The sequence below is a fragment of the Mus caroli genome, chromosome 10 (assembly GCF_900094665.2).
Source record: "Mus caroli chromosome 10, CAROLI_EIJ_v1.1, whole genome shotgun sequence".
In the NCBI taxonomy this organism is placed as follows: Eukaryota; Metazoa; Chordata; class Mammalia; order Rodentia; family Muridae; genus Mus; species Mus caroli.
In genome coordinates, this window is record NC_034579.1 from 32,145,773 (window position 1) to 32,169,714 (window position 23,942).

At 39.7% G+C, this 23,942-nt stretch overlaps 1 protein-coding gene across 3 annotated transcripts in view; it reads left to right on the forward strand.

Moving 5' to 3' along the window:
- Positions 1–10,462: 10,462 nt before the first annotated feature.
- Positions 10,463–23,942, forward strand: part of Hs3st5 (heparan sulfate-glucosamine 3-sulfotransferase 5) — a 291,841-nt gene continuing 278,361 nt past the window's right edge. For 2 of the 3 annotated variants that reach the window (XM_029482552.1, XM_029482550.1), the window contains exon 1: positions 10,561–11,274. The gene's annotated coding sequence lies outside the window, so the exon portion shown is untranslated. Of the gene's footprint in view, positions 11,275–23,942 lie in introns of all 3 variants that reach the window. The other variant, XM_021174949.1, reaches the window with a different exon arrangement.

Sequence of the window (23,942 nt, forward strand, 5' to 3'; positions counted from 1 at the left end):
ACCAAATTTTTCTGGAGATTAGTACTCATTCATGTGTAATGCAGTAACCCTGAAACCACCTCTTCCAGCCCAGAAATGCAGAGAATTTAGAAGTTTCCCAGTCCATGGCTCCTCCTTCTCTTCCACTTGCTGATGTTCAGGTACGGCCTTTGTTAAAACCTCTGAGAAGATGACACTAAGCAACCTCCTTTATGGTTTACAGTGCATGAAGCACGGCTATCCTAAAGGATTTATTGACTATTTCACCAACATCAGCTTCTCCCATTCTAGAATCCTAGTGACAATGGTCCATGCTAAATGCATCCCATGTTGCTCTGCAGGTATTTAAGCAGTCAACACATCCCTGTAGCTGGTTTTTAAGTTCCTAGAAGGCAAGGTAATTTAAATCACAGTGACTTGCAAATTCATGACTCCCTTAACAAGTCAATGATCATTCACTACTGAAAAATTAATTGTCCCAACTATAGAACTCCTTTACCTTTTAGTAACTATTACCTTTGTTTGCCTATTTTCAAGAAGTTTTGAAGCAGTGATTCTCATATATGCATTATATTACATTCATCTAGAGATGCGTAACTAATTTTCAGTCCCAGCTTATACCATGCATGTTTTTATTTAATTGACTTTGGGTGCAGTGATCAGATCATTGTAACTTTAAAACTTCCTAAATGCATCTGTGTTGCAGGCCATTTGAGATTACTCAAAATATGACATCATCACCCAAAGGAACATTCAGCCTATGAGGGCTAATTGTCTATGTTGGTCAGCTTATAGTTGATTCCTATGGGCTTTAAGTTTAGAACAGTAACAACTAATCGAAATCTAATGCAAGTAACATGTCTAATTCAGACTCAGCCCACAGTTCTTGGGCAAAGATTTGTAAAAGATAAAAATAACTTACTCAGATAATTTATTTAGCTCCTTGTATCCAGAATAATATTTCAATAGTCAATATAAAGTGATCAAATAAATGTTTTACAGTATTTTTAAAATTCTTTTTTAGTTTGCCCTTAAAAACTGCTCAGCCTCCTTAGCCACATTCTAGTGTTTCATAAGCATTTGTGGCTGGGTCTACCACTGCACAGATAGTGAAAATAGAAATCTCACTAACCCCTATGTACTAATACCAACTGTAGATTTTCACAGAAATGTGCTACAGTCAAAAGGAATCTATACCTTTCAAACATCTGAAAGAGAGAATTGTCAGTTTGGTGTTGATACCAAAAAGAAATGATAAGGAACAGGAAGATGGCTCAGTCTGTAAAAGTGCTTGCCATTGAGCCTGAAGACCCGAATTCTAATCCTAGAAGACGCATGTAGGAACAGATAATCAATTCGGCTAAGTTGTCCTCTACACACAAGTCAGTGATATGCATCTGTTCTTACTTCCACACAAATAATAAATAAATGTAAAAACAATTTAAACATAAAGACTATAAAGGTATTTGTGATATGTAACCTGGTTTAAATGTTATATAACACCTCTTTTAAAAACATTACCCCATAAATGTGTATAATTTGATGTTGTATACAATTAGACATAAATTTCATTCTAAAACAGGGACTTATCTACAGTTAATCTGCAATTCATTTCCTGAGGTTCAAGACATAGCTCAGTGGCTAAGAACAAGTAGAGTGGTTGCTATCCCAAACATTGTTGCCTGGGATATGTTTTCCTAGCTGGACTGCCTTGTCTGGCCTCAGTGGAAGAGAAAGTACCTAGCCTCATAGAGAGTTGAAGTGATGAGTTGGGGATACCCAGTGGGTCCCTACCTAGTCAGAGAAGAAAGGTAGAGGGATATGGGGCAAGGATTGTGGGAGGGGTGACTTGGAGGGGGCAGTTAGTGGGATGTAAAGTGAATAAGTAAAAAATAAATCAAAAAATTGTACTCAGTATCTTGTTTTATAGTCAGAAGAGAACTAAGTGAAATATTCCAATTTTTGTTATCATGTGTTAATTTTACATAATAATGAGATTAATTATGACATTGTCATGCATGTATGAAATATAATTTGGTCAGACTGAAAAAAAAATAAAAGAATATATTCTTCTTGCAAAGGACCCAAATTCAATTCATAGCACTCCCATAAAGGTCACAAATCCTTTTAACTCCAGATGCAGGAGATACCCCAGGGTTATGCAGACACACACACACACACACACACACACACACACACAATACTAATGAAGTTCACTCTCTGCTTTATATTGCTAGTCTCATTCTTCCCCATGCCTAGAAAAATTCTCCCTTCACTTCATCCTGCTTTAGCTTTTGTACTACTTACTTTTTAGTTGCTGTGATAAAATACTTGCTCAGAAACTTGTAGGAGGAAGGGTTTAATTGAGCTCAAGGTTTCAACAAAGCCCCACAGTGGCTGGAGCAGACGCTGGGGCCTTAAAACTACCATATCTGAACAGGAAGTAGGGCGAATAAGCCAGAAAAGGCACCAACCTTTTAAACTTCGAAGCTCAGCCCCAGGCACTTCTTCTTAACAAGTTCACATCTCCTAAGTGTCTGCAAACACCAACAGGAACCAGGGATCAACCAAGCATTTAAACACCAGAGACTATTGAGATGGGGTTGGGCATTCTCATTCAAACCACTACAGATTTGGGAGGTTTTGGTTTTGTGGTTTTGTTTTTCTGTGAATCTAATCCTATTTTATGCCTGTCTAGAAAAAAAAAAAAATCTTTGTATTTTTTTTTTTTAAATTCCAGATTACATGGCTGACCTGAGGTATAGGTTGTGTGGGCTATACTCTCATTCATTGGATAAGTTGGTGAAGATGCTGTTAGATACTGGCTAGACATGGAAGTAAGCAGCATGAAAAAAAGAGTGCGCATTATGACAGAATTTTGAAGGTTCTAGCCAAGGAGCACAGCTACTTACATACCTTTGGCCAGGGGATGGATTTATTATTATTATTATTATTATTATTATTATTATTATTATGGAGTAATAGTCTCATTTGAAAAGTATGCAACTTCCAGAAAGTATAGGAAGGGTCCTAACCAGTCATAGCAACCAAGCTAATCCTGGTAATCCACAAGGAAACAGATCAGTTTACCCTCATGTCTAACATCTACCCTTCTTAATAAAAATACAACTGTGTGTTGTACTGAAAGCTACATTCTCTGGAAAGGAGTTGCAATCTTCCCAGGAATTCTGATTCAATCTACCTGGCCATTTTAGGGATTCTTCTTGGTGACATTCATTAACCACTATCATGTCATAGTGTTGAGAGTAAATGGCAAATGTTTTGTCTTAAATATCATTTAAAGAGAGACCATCAACACTCTCTTGATTGCTCCAGAACTTAACTGATACCTAAAAGAATATTTTAAAAGATTTTATTACTAGCCTAGAATTAATACAACCCATAATATCAGGGATGATGAATCTAAGAAAAATGGACTGTAAGATTTATACAGCTCTCTGTATGACAAACAAAACGCCATTCACATGGATACGCTGGGGATCATGAAAATCTTGCCAAGCTCATTCCTTGCTTGTTCCTCTTCTCTCTCCACATGATGACTTAGCCAGCCAAAAACCTGACACTTCTCAGACATGGTGATGCTTTGTGTAGATTTACACTGTCTGGTGCTAGCCACTAGCCACATGTGGCTGTTTGAAATTCTGCTCCAAATTGAAATGTGTTGTACATGTAAAATGCATACCAGATTTCAATTCTTGGTACATGTGTGTAATTTCTATGGCTCCTATAAAAATCTAGAATATATTTAGTAATTTAAAATACCTATTTATTATTTCACAGTTCTCCTGTTCAGAAATATTAGAGTTTCTTGTTCTTAGAGTCTCAAGCCAACATAAAACTTTCCACAGCTTCACCCTTTTCTGAAAGCTCTGGACACAATCCACCTCCAAGCTCATTCAGGTTGCTGGACTGAATTACTTGGGTGGTAGAAAAAGAAACCATTTTTTTTTTTTATTCTCGGCTCCTAAGGTACTGCATTTCTGTCACATTGTCATCTCTATCTTCAAACCAGGAAATACATATTGTATCTCAAGATTGTGATAAGCTATCATCTAGATCCTTCTGCTAGATCTACTGTTTCCAGTCCAAGAAAATCCTTATATGTTGTGATGTTAAGAATCTGTGTAAACCAGTGTAGTTGTGGGTTAAAATGGTGTCCTGAACCAGCCGCCACAGGGTTAGGGCTCCTCATGGAGGTGGACACAGGAAGTTTGACTGCAGGCACCTCACACCTCGGCAGAGAGGGCTGTGAGAAGCTGTAGGGTCACATTCCATGGATGGGAAAGGTCAGTCTGAAGTCCCTGGGATCTGCCAGAGTTCAGCTTGGACTCTCAGGTACCACAGACGCAACTGGATGCTGTGGAAGAGTCGGCTCTGGGAAGGCAGGTTCTCACTCTTGAACTTCTGGATGTCCCAGAAGAGCTGAGAACAGAGTGGGGGCCCATAGGGCTGGCTCTGGCCCCAGGGCCAAAGGGAAAGTGGGAAGACGAGCTCTGGCTTGTTCTTGCTGGGGACGGGAGTCCTAGGCCTGCTCAGGTGGGCAGTGTGGCTCAGTGGAAGCTGTGTCTGAGAATACAGAGAGGCCTCCTCAGTGAGATTAGATGTGGCTCTTTAGAGGAAGACCTGCTGAATTGCTCCAGCATGGAGGATCCAGATAGACCATGGTCTTAAGGTGTTTTATTCTCATGGTGGAAAGCTGTGATGAATGGAACACAACCCCTCCCCCCTTTTCTGAGGGTGGGCCTGAGGTTAGGAAAGGGGAGCTAAGAGGGTAGTAGAGGCAGAGAGAAAAGTAGAGAGAGGGAGAATTGAGAAGTAGAGGCCAGCCATGGCCATGTGGAGAGAGGGGGGAAAGGAATGGGGAGCAAGGGGGAACAAGAGGACAAGAGAGAGAGGCAAGAGTAAGAGAGGCAAGAGAGTAAGAATGAGGAGGCAAGCAGCCCTCATATAGTGGGCCAGGCCTACCTGGATGTTGCCAGGTAACTGTGGGGCAGAGCATACCTGGCTTTTGCCAGGTAACTGTGAGGTTGGAGTCCAGATAGAATACCAGGGGCTTGGGGTGTTGCCTTACATGACTGATGACCACAGAATTATGGAGTGTCAGGAGCCTAGTGTCTGGAAGTGTTGCAAAATTCCTTCTGTCACTTGCAGAGTTATCTGCTGTGTCTCTGGTCTCTGGGGTTTTAATGTAGCTCAATCAGAAAACAGACTGCCTTTCATGGTCCCACATGTAGTTTATACTACTATAAATAAAAGTATATGCCTGTAATCCCAGCATGTGAGGGGTGGGGCAGTAAAGTCTTTGTAAGTTTGAGAGCCTTCAGGATTATATGGAACCCTGCCTCCAAAACAAAGATACCAGCAAACGACTCATAAAACCTCAGGGATTCAGCTCAGTGGTAAGGCACATATTCAACATGTGTGAGGCTCTGGGTTCAATACCACCCAGTCAGGGAACAGCTGTAACAGTTATCAAATACCTTTAAATGTTTTCGTTGTCCAGCATGTTAGTTCATACTTCAAATCCCAGCATTAAAGAAGAAGAGGAAGAAGGATCACAATGAGTTATGGGATAGTCTTGGCTACATAGTGACTTTGACAACAATCTGTACAAATTCTTTCTTCAAATTTCGTTTTTTAATGGCTGGTGTAGAGCCTAGTGATCGAGAAGTCTCTTAGTATGTACAAACTCTAGGCTCAATCACAAGCATGGAAAATAATAAATACATGTTATGTACATGCATCAACCTCTATGAAGACCTTTCATGGTTAAACAAAACTGTAGCTCTAGGAAAAAAAAATATGGAGAACTGTTGTTCTGCAAAATAACTAGTAAAATTCATTGTATATCTGGATTTATTTTACTGTCATGTTATTTAAAGATAACAGAACACAGAACTTAGCTCATAATAACAGTGATAGAAATAATCATGTAGACACATAATCATAAAACTATATAACACATGAGAATTAGGTAGGGTATAGATGATGAGTCTGTATGACATAAGTATGGTTTGGTTTTAGATTCATGTACATGTTATATAAAAACTCATATACGCTCATGGACCCATACTATATGTGCATGCATATATGTACACACAGACACACATACATGTGTGTGTATGTGTGTGTGCCCTATTTGCATTTTCTTTGCTTCTCTTTATATCATGATATGCCTCTGAATAGAAGCTTTTCCAGGAGGCAGATAACAGTAGCATAAAGTTAGCATGAAGAGGAAGAGATATTTATATAGAAAATAAGATACAGAATGGTGTTCAATGGCATGTTAACATTAAACCATTGATCTGTGCCCCAGTTGGAGTGTAATTTTGGAATATAGAAAATATGGCAGATTAATTGTATGTTTAACAGTCACCAAATGTTCCCATGCCTCTGTCTGTACATCATATTTTAAGCACATTCTTGGAATGTATGGATGTCCCTAAACTAGAATGATTTTGAAGTATTTACATCATGTAAAGAGGATTTCTTTTAGGAGCCAGGGGCTGTTCACGGGTTAAGATTTTATTATAACTATCTGAGTTGTATTACACAAAAATACTATTTTGCTATTTAAAGAAGGAACTCGTGTCATCCCACTACAGACTGTAACCTTAACTTCATCTGAAAAAAAATAGTTTACAACATAAACAATGTACTTATAGGCTCTTAAGAGTTAACATGTCTTTAGAAGCTATTTTGCTATAATACTGTGAAAATATGAAAGTTTTCTTAATTTTTTTCTTTTTTAAAATTTTTATTTTTTCATCAGATATTTTCTTTATTTACATTTCAAATTTTATCCCCTTTACTCATTTCTCCTCTGAAAACCCCCTATCCCATCCTCCCTCCCCCTGTTCACTAACTTACCTCTCTCACTTCCCTACACTGGGGCATCAAGCCTTCACAAGATCAAGGGCCTCTCCTCTCCTTGATGTCCTCTGCTACATATACAGTTGGAGCCATGGGCCCCTCCATGTTTATGCTTTGGTTGGTGGTTTAGTTCCTGGTAGCTCTGGGGGTACTGGTTGGTTCATATTGTTGTTTCTCCTATGGGCCTGCAAACCCCTTCAACTCCTTGAGTCCTTTCTCTAGCTCCTCCATTGGGGACCCTGTGCTTAGTCCAGTGGATGACTGTGAACACCCACTTCTATATTTGTCAGGCACTGACAGAGCCTCTCAGGAGACCTCTCTCTCTCTCTCTCTCTCTCTCTCTCTCTCTCTCTCTCTCTCTCTCTCTCTCTGTTTTTCCCCTCCTGTCTGATATTAAGTAGTCTGTCTTTCCTGTGCTTTTCTGCTATGAGTTCAGTGTATCCCTCTCTGACTCATTCTGTCATATCTTTCTCTGTTTTGTCACCTTGTCTGCCCCTCAATTAGACATCACTTCAAACAAGGCTGCTTCCGTCTACAAACTACATACCTTCATTGCTAGGGATATACTAAGGGTATGTCTGTATTCCAGCCAGATCATACTGTAATACAGGGCATGTCTATATTCTGGCCAGATCATATCTTTGGATGTAGTCCCTTGCCAGAGCAGCCATCATAATAGATAAAAATTCCTCTACAGAGGCAGAGAGAAAGCTAACTGGAAATGTTGTGGATTTTTGACCCCACCCAGTGACACACCTCCTCCAACAAGGTCACACCCACTCCAAGTAGGCCACTCATCCTAATCCTTCCCAAACTCCTTGGTTCCACTAACTGAGGAGAAAGCATTCAAATATATGAACGATGTAGACCATTATTTCTTTCAGACAACCACACACAGCAAAACATAGTACAAAAAAAAAAAAAAAAAAAAACCTCTTCTTTCATATAAAAAACATTCCACTAGATTCAGCATAAAGAAGCAGATATAGAGTGTGTCTTCTAAGAGAAGACCTGGGACCAGCACTTCCCCCAAGGTTGCTATAGGTCTCCCTCCATGTAACTTAGTCTTCTAGTGGGTGCCTGCTTAGTCAACTGATTCCAGGTGCTGGTTACAGCTCATTGAAAGAAATACAAATCAATTTTTGGAGGTAAAACAGTTACCCCTCCCCAATTTCTTAAAACGATAAACATTTACAAATCATGGGGAGGGCAGCCTCTATTAGGAGTTGTGAACTGAATATTGCTTATTGTTTGTATTTTTGAGTCAAGAGAGCATGATTGTTCAGGAGAAAAAAATCATTAGCAAATGAACATTCTAATTAACCACGTGTTTTCATTGATGTGCTTCATTTGGCTTTTGTGATGAGGCTTTTTCAAAAAGCATCAAATCTGTGACTGTTTTCAAAATTAAATTTTAAAAATATTTTCTGGAAATGCCACTTTGGGTGGAGATTAGCTTTTGTGAGCTCTGCGTTTTGTGTCCCTTAACCTTGTCTTCCACCACTAAGTGAGCGAATGGTGCTGGCTGGAACCATGCTTCAGATTGTTGAATCTACCAGGCTTTATTTAGCCTGAAGGCTAACCTTTTGACAGTAAGGCTAAATCTGTGCACTTTCCAAGTTCATCAGCTACTCAGGCTAAGGATTCTCTGAGGAAAAGCTAGAGTTTTTGAGAATGCATAGCCTTCTTGCAGGCTCCCTCTGGTAGATATCACCCTGAGAGAGTAATGAAATAGATACATTTTACCCATCCTCTTTCCCAGTAATCTTCCTCTTCAAAAGAATGTGTGTATCAATAAATAGATTATACAAATAAACATTTAAAGGGTAGTTTGCTAATTAAAAGGATTGATAGGCAGAATAATGCATTCTTCAAAATCTATTATCATGCCTTTCTGAACTTTATTGCTTTTCAGCACTTTTCCAACTCAAGAAAAACAATATAGCAACATTTGTTCAGAAAAAAAAGCAAACTGTTTTTCTTCCTTTCCTATTACTTTTATTGTTTGCGATTTCTTTTAGACTATAATGTGGCATTGTGATTTTGAGATGGAAAAGAAATCCCTTGTCTTTCAAACACAAGAATGTGATTGGGTGCTATTGTTGCCAATGATGAGCTAAAGAGGTTAATGGATCACAGAGCTGGCAAACAGCCATCTCTCCTACTGCTCCTTACATTACACAATATACATGTGGATGTTGCTGCTGAGCTTATGATTTTTATTTGAGTAGATGGTAAATAAGTTTATGGAAATTTAACTTATCTCTTCCGGAACTCAACAGTTTTTTTTTTAAGGCTGATAACTTAAAAATGTACTTTGAGATCTGAGCTCATGACCTTTGAGGATAATGATAAAGATGGGTCCCTGAAAGAAAGTGGGGCTGCTTCAAAATGAGAACCCAGAAACACGGTGTCTTATGGATTGCTGCCTACCTTTCATTTCTAGGTAGACAGAATTAACACAGTGTGGTTGCAATAACAGAAAGGATTGATATGGCACAATTCTTTCTACTCTAGTGCACTGAGCAATAATATTGTGATGTCTTCCTAAAGGACTTGTACATTTGTACAATGAAAAGTATTCAAGAAGCAGACTGCCTCTACAGAAACAACCAGAGAAAGAAGGAATGGAAGGATAAACCATGTTTGATTATTTGTTCAGGCTACCCCCATGAGAGGGGGTAGTAACAATTTTCTTGTAATTGTGGTTAGTCAGGGATGCTTTTTGAGAATAGAAATTAGGAGGGAAGCGCCATAAATAAGCTTCCAGGTGGGCCCTCTTCCACCAGCAAAGAAGCTGAATCCAGCAAATCCACTCAGTTCCCTGGCCTGCCATTTTGCTGGAGGCAGAGGCTAGGACAGAGGAACTAAATTCGAAAGGTGAGTGTGCCTCTGGGTTTTGGAACTCCAGACCCACATGAAGGCTGAGCCCAGAGTTCCTCTTTCCTACTAGGCAGTGATCGCCCCCTGTGACTCTGAAGGCACACAGCAGCCCAAAGCACCGCGGCTGACGCCACCAGCCCCTCCTATCCTCTGGCACTCTCACCTGGCATGCTGAAGTAAATGTAGTCTCTCTGGAAACCTGTGTGACCCCTCTCAAGCTCTGGGTCTGGCTCCCAACCATCACAGCAGAGATCTGTCACACCTCCTCAGGAACTCGGTTCCTTCGATCTCTAAGTATCAAATCAATTATCTGCCAGCCTAGTAACCCATTCAATGTTCTCAAAGCTGTGATCTTAGATTGCTCAGGAGCCCTGACCATCCACCTTGCAGCTACAGCGTGCTAGCCAAAGCTCTCCGCTCCCGGGTGGGACATGTTGTGGCCCAGCCTCACGTCCTCCGCCTCCCAGTATATCCTCTTCCCTCTTCAACCCCTAAGGCCCGGCCCTGCCCCTGCCTATTGGAGAGCTATGGTGCCTGCTCCCACCTCCGTTCCAAAGACACCTGCGCTCCATTCACCATCCTTTTCCTCCTCCCCCCCCCCCCTTTCCTCTAGGTCCCTCTGCTGCCTTTAGGAGCACAGGAGCGGCTACGAGGGGAGGAGCAGAAGAAGGAGGGGAGCGCGAGGAGGAGAAGGGGCGGGGTGGGTGGGATGAAAGCTGGGAGGGTGTGGACTGGCAGCCACTCTGCAGCTGGCCGCCAGGGACCTGGTCCCTCCCGCGAGCCGAAGTGATGGAGGGGAAGATATCTTCTTAGACATACGCGCGCGCGCACATCCCGCTGGGCACGTCTCCGGGAGGCTGCAGCCGGCTCCAGCGCGCCAGGGACCGGGCGGCGGCTGTGACAGCGCGAGAGGCGGGGAGTCCGCGGTCCGCACAGCTTGGCACAGGCCACGGGAGTACGCAGGGAGGGAAGATCTCAGCCTCACTGACTGTTGCTCTTTTGAAGGCATCTCCAAGGACCGAGCTTTCTGAGATTGTCACCGCAGACGCCCGAGGCTTTGCCCCTCGCCTGCGGAGTCCGGGTCGGCGTCGGTGCCCGCGCCGGGCGAGGAGAATGCGAACCTCCTCCCGCAGAGCTCCTGCGGTCCCCTTCACTGCGCGAACTAAGGCTCCCGCAGCTGCCCCAGGCGTGCTCGCGCCGCGGGAGCGCGCCCTGCCGCACCTGGCACCAGTCTCCTAGGGAAGTGCGGGAAACGTGCCCTAAACTCCACTACTTCTCTTCCCCTCCTTTGGCTTGCAGCTCCCCGCCCAGGACAACATAGCCGCCTCTGTCGCCGCCCGAGTGGAAGCCCGGGTACTACTGTGCTGCTTGTTTGCTCTGCTCGCCGGCTTGCTCCCAGCTGAGCATCCCAAACTACTGGACAACTGCCACTGCGATCGCGGGAACCACTTGGTGACCCGGGGCGACTGGTCTGGGCCACCACTTTCCAAGCCAAGGCTGTCACCACTAGGGACGAAGGTGAGTGAGCACTGCGCGCTGCTCGCCTCGTGCGGGAGAGAGGGTAGGGGGCTCGAAGCTCGGACTTTCTGAATTTAGGAGAAAGTGATAAGTGAAGTCACCTAGAGGAGGCATCCTTTTGCCCCACTCACTTTGTAGGGCGCGGCTTTTCTAGGCGCCTCCTTGGGAAGACTTTGAGCCCCTTGCTTGGGTAGGGATTAAACTAATGGGACAAGAGAAACAGAGGGAGCAATTGCTTGAGCGAATTTAGCGGTCTGCCTCCAAGACTGTCCCCCCGCCCTTCTGTCTGCCTGTCTGTCTTGCTCAGAGACCTACATCCAGCGCTCCCCTAGAATCAGACGCAGAACGCACAGTCACTGATGATCGCTCACAGTTTGGGATTCTGCTTGGCCACTTCTCCGCTAGTTGTGTACTGTTATTTGAAGTTATATGGTGGCTTTAAGGGGAGTGGGCTGCACTGAAGTCCACGCAAAAAGCAGACAGGGTGGGCAGAGGTAGTTCCACTACACTACCGCGGAAGTGGGTCCCTACTCTTTGAAGAAGACCCGACCGCTCCGCTCCTAATGTTGATTCCCATTTTCTCAAGCTTCAGTCTGCTTAACCCTTTCCACTCACACCCAAAACAACAACAACAAACACACACACACACACACACACACACACACACACACACTCGCGCGCGAAATGAGTGCAATCGTGGTTGTGATCAAATTATTATTTCTAAGAAGTCTGCAGCCGCTGTGACCCACTACAGCATACTGTCTCCTGGACTTAGCACACTGTCTAGTGAAGAAGGATTCTTCCCCACCATCCCCGACCTGCTGCCTGGTGTTGATGACTTTAGGTGTTTATGGTTCCAGTTGCACACCAAGCGAACCTCTAGCACTACTGCTACTGAGTCATACCAGCTCGGTGGGCATAGGTCTTGGGCATCCCTCCTTTAGTGCTTCCACCCAAGAATGTGAGTTCTGGGGTGTTCTTTCCTTCCTTAGTGTTTCTCTCTCTCTCTCTCTCTCTCTCTCTCTCTCTCTCTCTCTCTCATTTCATGGGAAATGCTAGTCTTTTCAGGGGCTATTTAATGTCTGTAAAGTGCTTTACATCATATTACTATAACTTTGTGGATATATTTAATTGCCCTGTGACTCTCTTCTGATTGATGTAAGCTGAGCCTGATAAATGGCATGCAGGGTCTTGAGTTGGAACAAAAAAGGCAGGCATCCTCTCTTCCTTTGCACTCTTCCTCTGCAAACTGATTTGTTGACAGCCTTAAAAGTAGGTGCTTCTAAATGGTGTTGTTCAGTGTTCATTTGCTACATACTTCCCAGCTTTAGACAAGTGTTTTCCTGCTACTGCTCACTTCAAAACATATCTGTCTACTTTTCAAAGAAGCTGTTAGAGATGATGAAAAGCAATTACCAAATTTGGTATCAAATATAACTATTTTTTAAAATGTTTTATTGCTATTAATTAGAGCACATTTTAAAATTACCTCTGTTCTTCCTCTTCATGGTTTTCTCCCTCTTTGTTCTTAGCAGGAGAAATGAGAGCACCTTTCCTTTCCTTTTCGACTATACTTGTTCACAATTAGTACTGTTTGCTATGACTGTATCAGCATCAGACTGGCCTTGGAGAGAAAATAGTTACTTGTTTGGGAATTGCCATAAAACACAGGAAACAAGACAGGAAACAATGATCAGAAGGAAACTATTGTTTGACTGTATCTGTGTTCACTGCCCTGTATTAAACTGGGGTAAGCATAATAGCTTTGGTCTCTCCTCCAAGTTACCCAGAGTTATTTAAACATGTTCTGTCCTCAATTAATAAAATAGAGATAGGCTTCATTACTTATGTAAAGTATTTTCAAGTATATTTGTCTAAACAACTTGTGAGGGAAATTATAGGCAGAGTACTCAGTCACTAGTCACAGCAAGTACTGGGTCCTGGTTTCTAGACTCAGCCAGACCTTAAGCTTAATGTTTGAAATCACTGTATTTGCAGAGTCTTTACAGGCTCAGTGTTTGGATGGCATGTTGGCTTCACTTGCCTCACCATCGCGCAGGCCTGCACAGATGTTTCTGAATGAATAACTTTCCTCCTCACTGAATTTGCACTCATTCAAAAAGTATTTCTTGAGCACTTGAGCGCACACAATAAGCATAGCTGAGCTGGGCCGTTATTTAAAACAAGGAAGGATTATTGCTAGAGGGAGAATGTTTGCTCCTATGCTGTGTAAATGGAACTGTGGAACACTGCCTTTCTTGAGGAAGCAGCATCTTCCCCCAAAGTAGGTGATCAACCAACAAAGAACTGTTGACTCAAAAGTCATCTCAAAAGAGATGTTACAGTGTTTTTTGTTTCCACCCCAAATCCGTCATTATTTTAAAGCCATGTGTCATTTAGCTGACTCAACTCCAGATAACTGATGTCTCTAACTTCCTGGCTGCTTTCTTAGAGTAGGTGTCTGAGTTCTTAGGAGTAAGTCATGAATCTGCACTGGGTCACATTTCTAGCTCTGTCTTTCTGTATACTTCTGTGGAGTATTGCCAGATCTCAATACATCATTAGTATTCACTTATGAATAAATGCAAATCTTCCTGTTGCCTCAAAAAAAGCAAACTGAGTTCATAGAACAGTGTTTTGCTTCCTCATTTCCTCATCCCTATACTTTTCTAATCTTAGAAACAGTAACACCTCTTAATAATGCAATTATATGCAAATGTGGACGTTAACAAAAATGATTGTTTATCTTCTTTCTTAGAGAAAAAGTGAAATTCCTTATGGAGATTTTAAATGGAAGGAATTTTCTTTGACTCTCTGGGCATATCTTGGCAGGATGAATTTTTTTATGGTAGTGACATTTATAACTAAAATAACTCTTTGTAGTAAAAGACACTGTTCATTGATGGAGACAGTAAGAGTGCTTACTACAATTGATTGTAGCATATTTAAGGATATAATGTGAGCTTAACACTAAAGTGTGTAACAGAAATTATTTAAGTACTTACCTATTTTATTTGTTGTATTGCATAATTTTACATTTCTGTGCAATATTTTATTATAAAACTTCAAGATTGTAATTGGGTAGTTATTGTTTGGTAATGGATTATAATCTGTTATAGGGAAAGTGTATACATGGTGACAGAAAAATAAGAAAAAGGAATAATTATTCACAGGTTCATATTTTTTCAAGTCCTTTTTCAAGTATAGAAGCAAGGCAAAGCTATGACCTGTTAAGTTTTCATTATGGGCTAGAAAGCTGGAATACTGCTATTTAGAATAGCAGGATTCTATTTCTAGCAACTTTCTATCAATTCTTGAAAACATGCTAAATCATATTTTTTCCTGAAATATGATTAGTTTTTAGCAAGTTTTCCTTTCTTTATAATGTTTGTTTCTAAGAACATAGATATTACCCTATTCTACAGGTGAAATGCAATTAAAGCAATATCAATGACTACATGTTCAATCACTGGCTAAACACAGTTTAAGATAGTTAACATATATCAATTGTTAAAAAATATAGCATTTGGAATTCCCTCTAATTACAGGTAAAGACAAATAATCTTTCTAAATCTTATATACAAGTTTCATTATCTGCCTTATTATTTATTAAAATTCTGTACAATGGGCTATTTTCCATTATTTTGAAAAATTTCATGAAAGAAAGCTATGTCTGTATTAAGAAGTGTTTGAAGAGCTTTTTTTTACCAAATTTTATATATAAATTATGCAAATATGTTTCTATTTTCACATGTTTATATATGTATATAATATATAACATATAATATATGCACAAAAAGCACTTATTTCTATATTAGTCTTTATGTATAGCTATATGCTGTAATAACTTTGACTGATAGACACATCTTTTGTGACATATATGATTTGTAAAGTGAGTCTCATCTTTAGAGTGATACTTACAAGTGTTTTAAAAGTTTGGTATAAGAATTTTGTACTGATAAGCCTTTATGAGCAATTTGATTAAGAAATATAGTAGTCACAAGTGTGTTCCTAACACTTTATAAAATACTCCAGTAATAATAACTCACTTATTTCTACAACATCTTTGTCCTGCCCCTTCTTGTAGAGGGAAAAAGACATATTGCTTTTATGCCCATTTTGGAGATGGGGAAATTTGAGACTTCATCTTACTAAATGACAACCAAAGCTCTATAAGTACCAAATGGCAAAGCAGATACTTGATCCCAGGCAGCCTTCTATTCTAGTCCACTGCTTTTGAATAGTTTTTTTTTCTTTCATTTTTGTTTACATTTTATGCTGGCTAGGTTTTTATTAACTTAACACAAAATAGAGTAGCCTAGGAAGAGGGAACCTCAACTGAAAAAGTGCCTCCATCTATTCAGCCTGTGAACATGTCTGTGGCTATGGTTTAGATTAAGGATTGATGTGGAAGGGCCCAACCCATAATGGGTGGTGCCAATCCTGGTCAGGTGCTTTAAGCAAGCTAGTAAGTAGCTTTACTCCATTGTCTCTGCTTCAGTTCCTGCTTCCAGGAATCCTACCTTGGGCTCCTACTGCTCCTACCCTCCAGAATTCATTGTAATGTGGGAGTTTAAACCAAATAAACTATTTCTTCTCATTATCATATCAAGAGACAGCAAACAGCAAAGACTCAAGTGAGTGGCAAGTCAACTGTAACTGAAACCTGAAACAGGGTTGGGCTTCTGAGATTCACAAGGATTTGTAAAGTAGAGTAAATCCTGGAGGAATTTACAGGGAAGGAAAATAGTTGCCTAGCCCGAACCTAGGCAAGACTGAAGTGCAGTACTGCACCTTGATGTAGGTTTTAATGGACTTGATAATTTCCTAAGGTTCAGCTACTTTTAATTAGCCAACTTTAAGAACCGATGCCATACTTAAGCAGGTTTAACAGCATAGAAGATCTGATACGAATGTTTTATGTGTCCTTTATCCTTATAATGCAAACTTCTTGCATGGATGTCAGTGTTATGTGTTACTATAAGGTGCATGGCAAAGAAATCTGAGTTTTATAAAAGGTATGAGATGTAACATAACTTTATCCACCTCATGTGCTTACAGTAAGCGTTCTGATATTGTTTGCTGTTATGAATTGAAGCAGGCTACTCCATAAGTTGTTTGTCCAGAAGCAAAACAAAAACAAGAACCTTGCAAACATCTTCATAATTACATTGTGTATCTTATAATCATAATGGCGTGCATTGTCTAAGAGACACTTTCTGTTTCATCTGTGAATCATCATCTCTGAAGCCATGTGGAATAATAATCCTTGTGAAATGGCATAGTAAAACAAAGCCAGAGAGTGTAAGAAGCGCTTAAAAATTTTTGATTCAAACACTGCATTTAGAAATAGGGAAAGTGCCTGTAATTGTTCCCTTTATTTTTAAAAGGACATAAAAGACATAATTAACATTAAATAACAGAATCTTTAAAGTCCTAATGAGGAGGCACAATGCCATATCATAAATATTATTGATCATGCTATTTGAGTATAGTTTGGGGAACTATTTGCAAACTATTAAAATGTCATTGTGATGCTTTCTGCCATAGATATCTAACTCAAGTCCCTAAAGAAACTCACAGTAATCAAACATGTCTCAACGTGGGTATGTATCATAGTACAAGTATGGCATTGGTTAGGGCTGGGTGAGGTTGACTCTATTTTCAGTACTGCTTATGAGTGACACCTTGGAGCAAGTTAACAATTCTAATTCTTTCTAACTTTAAATGTTACGTAATGGTAGAAACATCATTTATAAAATTTCTCATAATAACATACAAAATATACAGAGTATCAGGTATGACTCAGTGTTTGATCCCACTGACAGCATCATCATCTTTTATATCATTGTGACAGCATCAGGATGATCTAATGAAACAGCCATGTGATAACCAATGTGCATAAGACTGAATCATAGGGTTCTGGGCTTACAAAGAGCAGATTCTTTGTATCCTTTTACTGCTGAGGGAGCATAAGGAAAGATGCTTCAAAACTTAAGTTTGATTTCTGGACTTAAAGGCCTATGTCTAGCATAGAATATTGACTACCAGAAGTGTAATTCAATGACTGAGCATTTACCTAGAATGCCTAAGGCCCTGGTTTCCACTGTAAGAACCATCATAAAGTGGGGAAGGTATATAGAACTGGAGATCCATTCACTGACTAACACAAAGGACAAGTTTGGAGCATTCGTGCTACAGGATGCCAAGGTTGCAGGAGACTAAGTTTCCATGAAACTTTTTGCCTTACAACTCTGTCCAAGCTTTTGGGCCTGTCACACAGTTGCCATTGGAGTGGGTGTGGCAAGGCCATTGAGACCTCTCACCTGAATCATGATAACCTGTCCAACAGCTTTGAGTATCCCTCCTCTTCAGTGCTCTGCAAAGCTTCTAATTGTAAACCTGACCACACAATCCACCCCAACCCACACATACCCACTGCTTAATTCCTGCATATCCCAGGACACATTTAGACTTACTCAATGTCCTTACTAGCTCAGTCTTACTTTTCCAGTGATAAGGTTTGGGAGTCATCTCCTGTCACTCCTTGAAGATGTCACAGCAATTGGGTGTTTATTTCCAAGGGCCATGTCCCTTCATATGTCCATTTTTTTGTACACATAAATATAGATATTCATTGCTCTTCTAATTTTGTATCTTCATCACCACTGCCCTTTATTCTTACTACCTGTGTCTTTCTCTGAAGCTTGTTCCCAAGCCAGAATGGGCTAGATTTCTGATCATCTGCTATAGTATTAATCACACAACTGTTTGAGGGTTGTTTTATATTTTCCTATCATATACTCATATGCACCCACTGTCCCCTCATGGAACCCTAAACCTGTATCTCTAGTGTATCTCGAATAAAGGAAGCACTAACTATATTTTTAATGAAAAAAAATCATCCCTTCATCTGTCTAACATTGTTATTCCCTTTTCTTACTTGGCAAATTATTCGACTGATTTTAGTGCTCGTTTGCTGAGTGACTCCTGTATGCTAGGAAGTACTCTTGATGTTGATGTCACAGGGACTTAGCTCTCTTAGGAAATGTATAGGCTTGATAATTAAACCAATTGGTAAAGAAACAAGTAACTGTTTACATACTAAATGATGAAAAGATAAAAATTGAAGGCAGTATGAAAAGATAAACAAGCAAGCAAGGAAGCAAGGGAAGCAGGGAAATCCACCTTCTCCCCATAAATCCATTTGTTTGTTTGTTTGTTTGTTTGTTTGTTTTGGTAATTTTAAGTGACTATAGTAAGCATATACCCATCAAGATATTTTCTGTATACCTCCAGCCGTCCTGGAACTCACTATGTAGAATACAATGGCCTCAAACTCACTGAGATCTGCCTGCCTCTGCTGCCTGAATGCTGTGATTAAAGGCGTGTGTCACCACATCTGGCTTAATTTTAAGAGTGAATTTGGAAGTCTGTTTCTTTAACAGTAGTCTATAGAGAATTGGACTAGTTTTTTCCTTTTTTTATTAGATATTTTCTTCATTTATATTTCAAATGCTATCCCCAAAGCCCCCTATACCCTAACCCCACCCTGCTTACCAACCCACCTACTCCTGCTTCCTGGCCCTGACATTCCCCTGTACTGGGACATATGGTCTTCGCAATACCAAGGGCCTCTTCTCCCATAGATGGCCAAATAGGCCATCCTCTGCTACATATGCAACTAGAAACATAGCTCTAGGGGGTACTGGTTAGTTCATATCGTTGTTCCTCCTATAGGGTTGCAGACCCCTTTAGCTCCTTGGGTACTTTCTCTAGCTCCTTCATTAGGGGCCCTGTGATCCATCTAATAGATGACTGTGAGGGTCCACTTCTGTATTTGCCAGGCATCGGCATAGACTCACAAGAGAGAACTGTCAGGGTCCTATCAGTAAAATCTTTCTGACATATGCAATAGTGTCTGGGTTTGGTGATTGAAACTCTAGAAGGAAGACTAAAGTGTTGATACTTTGTTCCTTCTCAGAATGGGGAACAAAATATCCATGGAAGGAGTTACAGAGACAAAGTTTTGAGCTAAGACAGAAGGAAAGACCATCCAGAGACTTCCCCACCCAGGGATCCATCCCACATACAACCACCAAACCCAGAGAACTGGACTATAATACGTTTAAGATGAAGAAAGATTCAGATGTTTCCATGATATTCGATAAACTCACTTTTTGAGATTTTTCTATTAAAGTCTTTGTACTATATAATATAATCACACACATTTAAGCTATTTCCTTATAAAGCAGGAGACATATTTAACCAGTTATTAAATACTCAATATGATTAAATTTCTGAGGAGTCTTATTCCTCTATGAAGATTTGACATAAATCTTAAATGAAATTATTTTGCCCTGAACAAAATAGAAAATACAGTAAGACCAAAAGATAAGTGAATGACATATAGTAATTCCAATTTACATGTTTAGCTACTAAGAAAGAAATAACATACTGTTTGTCAACACATTTCATAGTAAACCCATGGAAACACTGTTTTTATATGTGGGTGGCCCTTCCTTAGTAAGTAACCCCAAATATGAATGAAATAAAATATTTTCTTCAATGATACATAAAACAAAATGTAACTTTCAAAATTATCTCCAGTATACTCTAATCTTTAAAATATTGATGTATTTAATATAGTATATAAACTAAATACTGGGAAATCTCCATTTAAAAATCCAGAAACTATATAGTGCTTCAGCGTGTTAAAGCTTTTAAGCCATGATGCCACAGACACAGACTTCCACATTCCATCTCACATTGCAAATCAGTTAAAACACAAATGAACTAGAACATTGTATAACGTTGAAAGGAGAGGACAGGGCATATGAGAACCATGAATGAGTGTTCTGCTTACACTTGCTCCCATCCCCAACATAAATAAATACATAAATAAATAATAATCCACAATTGGAAGATATCTCAAATTCGAGCACTTCAGATAAGGAATCCAGTACCTATAAAAACATTTAGTTGACATAGTTGATATATCCTTTCTGAAATCAGAAGCAAGAACACAAGGTTAAATATATTGCTGTATACTTTCTTACTTCCTTTGTAAATTACATAGAACATGAACAAATATTATTAACTAAGGAAAAATAAGAATCTCATTTTATATCTTTAACCTGAGAGAAATCCAACTGGAGTGAGCTAAGCTAACCTTACCAGGCTTCACTTAACAGTTTTACTTGGAAATTCTCATGAAGATCTAATAGAATTTTAATTTTAATTACTTTATTTAGATTTTCTTGGTTGTTTATTGTATGTGTGACCCCCTTAGCCTCTGGGTATAGTACCTGCCTGTGGACGTCAGAGGACTGTTTGTAGAAACCCATTTTCTTCTTTCACCTTGTGCATCATGGAGATTGATTGCAGGTCATCAGCCTTGGCAGCAAGTGCCTTTACCTTCTGAGCCATCTTACTGGCTGCCCGACCACATTTTAAAAGGTTGCATAACTCAGATTAGATATATTTGAGTGTATGTGTGTGTGTCTGTGTACACATAAAAAATATCATAGTAAAACCTATTATATGTGCTAATTAAAATGTTTCAAAGTATTGAAAGCTTGGAAAATTAAACAAAAGCCTTTTATGTATTATTAGTATAGCCACCCAAATTTGAAGATGTTTGAAACTGGAAATTTTCTGTGAAAAAATCCATAAAGTCATTAAAGTGACAAAGGTCATATTGCATCTGTACATCTAACAATCTTCTGTACAGAGAGACAAGTCCTGGGAGTCTGGCCTGGGTAAGGTTGGGCAGATACCCTGGGACTGTCCACGGTGCAGTCTCCATTTCAGGTCCTTGTGAAATTATACAGCAAGCTTGAAAAAAAGTATTTTCCAATGCTTTGGGAGAGTCAGGGGAGGGAAGATCATGGGTTCCAACACTGGATAAGAATATCTTGGAGTCAGAAGATGAGGCAGAGGTTCATGAGAACCTCCGTGACTATGGTACCTGTGGATGCTTAAATGAAAAAGAAAAATCTACATTCGTCAATGCAAAGGTTCAAAGGTGCATCTTTGGCTCTGCTGTGTAAAATCTTGCCAAAATGCTTACCACAGTAACCAGTGTTATGGCAACAACAGCCACTTACCAGCTGACCACTGAGCACTCACAATATTCTAGGACCACAATCAACTGATTCAGAAGATGGATATCAGTAGACACCAGCCTCTTGGACTCTGTGGGACAGGTGAGAGAACCCATTAAAATTAAAACAAACTCTTAGAGGCTCCACCTACTATTCACCTTCATCTCTTGAAATTTTCTCTTTAAATTACGCCCCCCCTCCACATTTTGTAAGACCTTCAGTGTTTCTATTACTATTACTGTTATTTATTTTTTATTTTTTAGAAATAAGAATGTTTAGGAATAGCTCACATTTTCTCAGTAGGCAAAGTGATAATGTATGGGAAAACAAGGCACTAATGCTTTTCCCAATGGACGATGAATACTATGTAAGCTAGTTTTTTGTCTATATATCTTTACATGCCTTTATATAGTTTTAGTTTTACTTTTCATTGTTTTGCCTCTGAAAAGCTTTTCTTTTGCTAACATGAATGTATATTTACATGAATATATCTTATATGGCATATATATCTAAGTAACATGGTACATCCAGAAGAGTAGCTGCCAGATTTGTAGGGAACTATACAAGATAACTAATACCTAGCATCGTGAGATCCTCCTAGAGTGGTGAATAAGAACCAGATGGTAGGAGAAGGATGATGCAGCCAGGGTGCTCTGAGGATGTCAGAAGTCTTTCATCCCAGGTAGAGTGCAGCTCTGTGCACGCCACGCTTCCCTCATATTGTACATCCTGCTGAGCTTATTTTTCTTCTTGATCCTTCTTCCAGTCTATCATATAACTCCTTGGGACTCCAGCTTCCACTTTCCATTCCCACCACATTCATCTGCAATGTCAGGATGTGTATCCCCTTTACCCTGGACAGGATGTGAGCATCTGTGTCTTCTGCAGTACTTATCGCATGCAGCGAGTCTGGATGCATTAACTTTGTCCTGACCTTGTTTTAGTATTGCAGATGCAGATCTATTGATATTACATACAAAGATCATGAAAGTATTTTTTTTCTTCGAATTCAGAGGCTTAAACCATTCTAACTCTTTCCCCCAGAGAAACTGGCTGAATCTCAGTGAAAAAGTATACAAAGAAGTTACTGCTCTTCCTCAAAATGGATTCTTCTTCTTCTAATCCAGTTTGACAGTAATGAAAAGGCACATGCAGACTGATGGAGATTTTTCAGAGACTTCACTTTCTGCTTCTCTTGTGGATTTGCCAACTATCACTGGCTATACCTTCAGAATGTGTCATCAGGATGTCATGGTAGTGTTGAGAGAATGCTAATATCTATTGGTATTACACAAAGGGGTGATGGTATTAAGATTTCAAGTTTTAAAGTAAAGACAATTTAATTGTAACTTTTTATCATGCCATGCGCTAAAAGTCACACAGAATAGTCCAGTTAACGTGGCATTGAAATAAAAAGTGACTCATTTGTCGTTTGTAAAATAGTGAGTTTCTAATCTGAGGAAGTAAGCAGTCACCTTGCCTCTCCCACCCTTTCAATATTAAGCCCTCTTTTATCATTTAAAGTAGAGCAACTGAAAATAGATTATACTGACAAGGAGTAATTACTGACAGCTGCATTTAATTAGCAAAGCAGATTCCTGCTCATGACAATAAAGTATTATTACATGTTTAGCTCTAGCAGTGTGAGGTGACTTTGCTAACAGAAATGGAAGACCTGCATTTTCTATTTAAAATCTCTCTCACACACACATACACACAGTTTGGCTGGAATTGAGCTTGTGCTGCGTGGGAGTGTCTATGGTTTTACAAAAAGAGAGAAAAACAGTAGCTGTAAAGTGTTTTTCTTTTCCTTTCTCCCTTTTAAGGAAAACAGACAGATTGTACAAGGATAAAAAATAGTCCAAAGCCAACAATTGGCTCTCACTGTGGACTTGTAAGTCATTGTTTTATGTTTGTGTATATATGTGTGTGTGTTGTATAGGAATATGGAAATATTTGGGTATCAGAGATAGAAAGACAATCCTTGCTCATTTGGAAATTTTTAATTCTTCCTCTTCTTCTTCTTCTTCTTGTACCTCTTCTACTAACCTTCCTCCTCTTTTACTCTTTCTCTTTTAATCCTAAAGGAATTTCTTGATTGCAGAGTATTTCAAATGCATGTATGATCAAACTTAGAATTTGTACACACACCAAAAACTTCGAACACCAAATGCAATGTCTATTCATTTCACTTGCTGTTCCCCTTTCCTTGTTACTCCATTTGTAGGCACTACCCTTTTTATTACAAGTGAATCTACATTTCTCGAACTTGAAACATTGCAATTTGTGTTCAATATTTGAGCATAGCCTACCTAACGTACAGGGGTATTAGCTCCGGTGCTGATTGCTTGTGACTATTTAAAAATTGACTATCAAGTGACAAAAGAAAACCCTACCATCCTTCCTTTATATGATTCCTATCGTTTAAACATGTTACTCAAGGATACCAAAAAGTTGCTTCTGTGAAGCTGGTATAGAGTGTTTTCATGGTATTGTCTTAAAGTAAATAGATAGCATTTATTTATCAAGTTCTAAAAGTAGTCGCAGTCTAAAATACTGCCA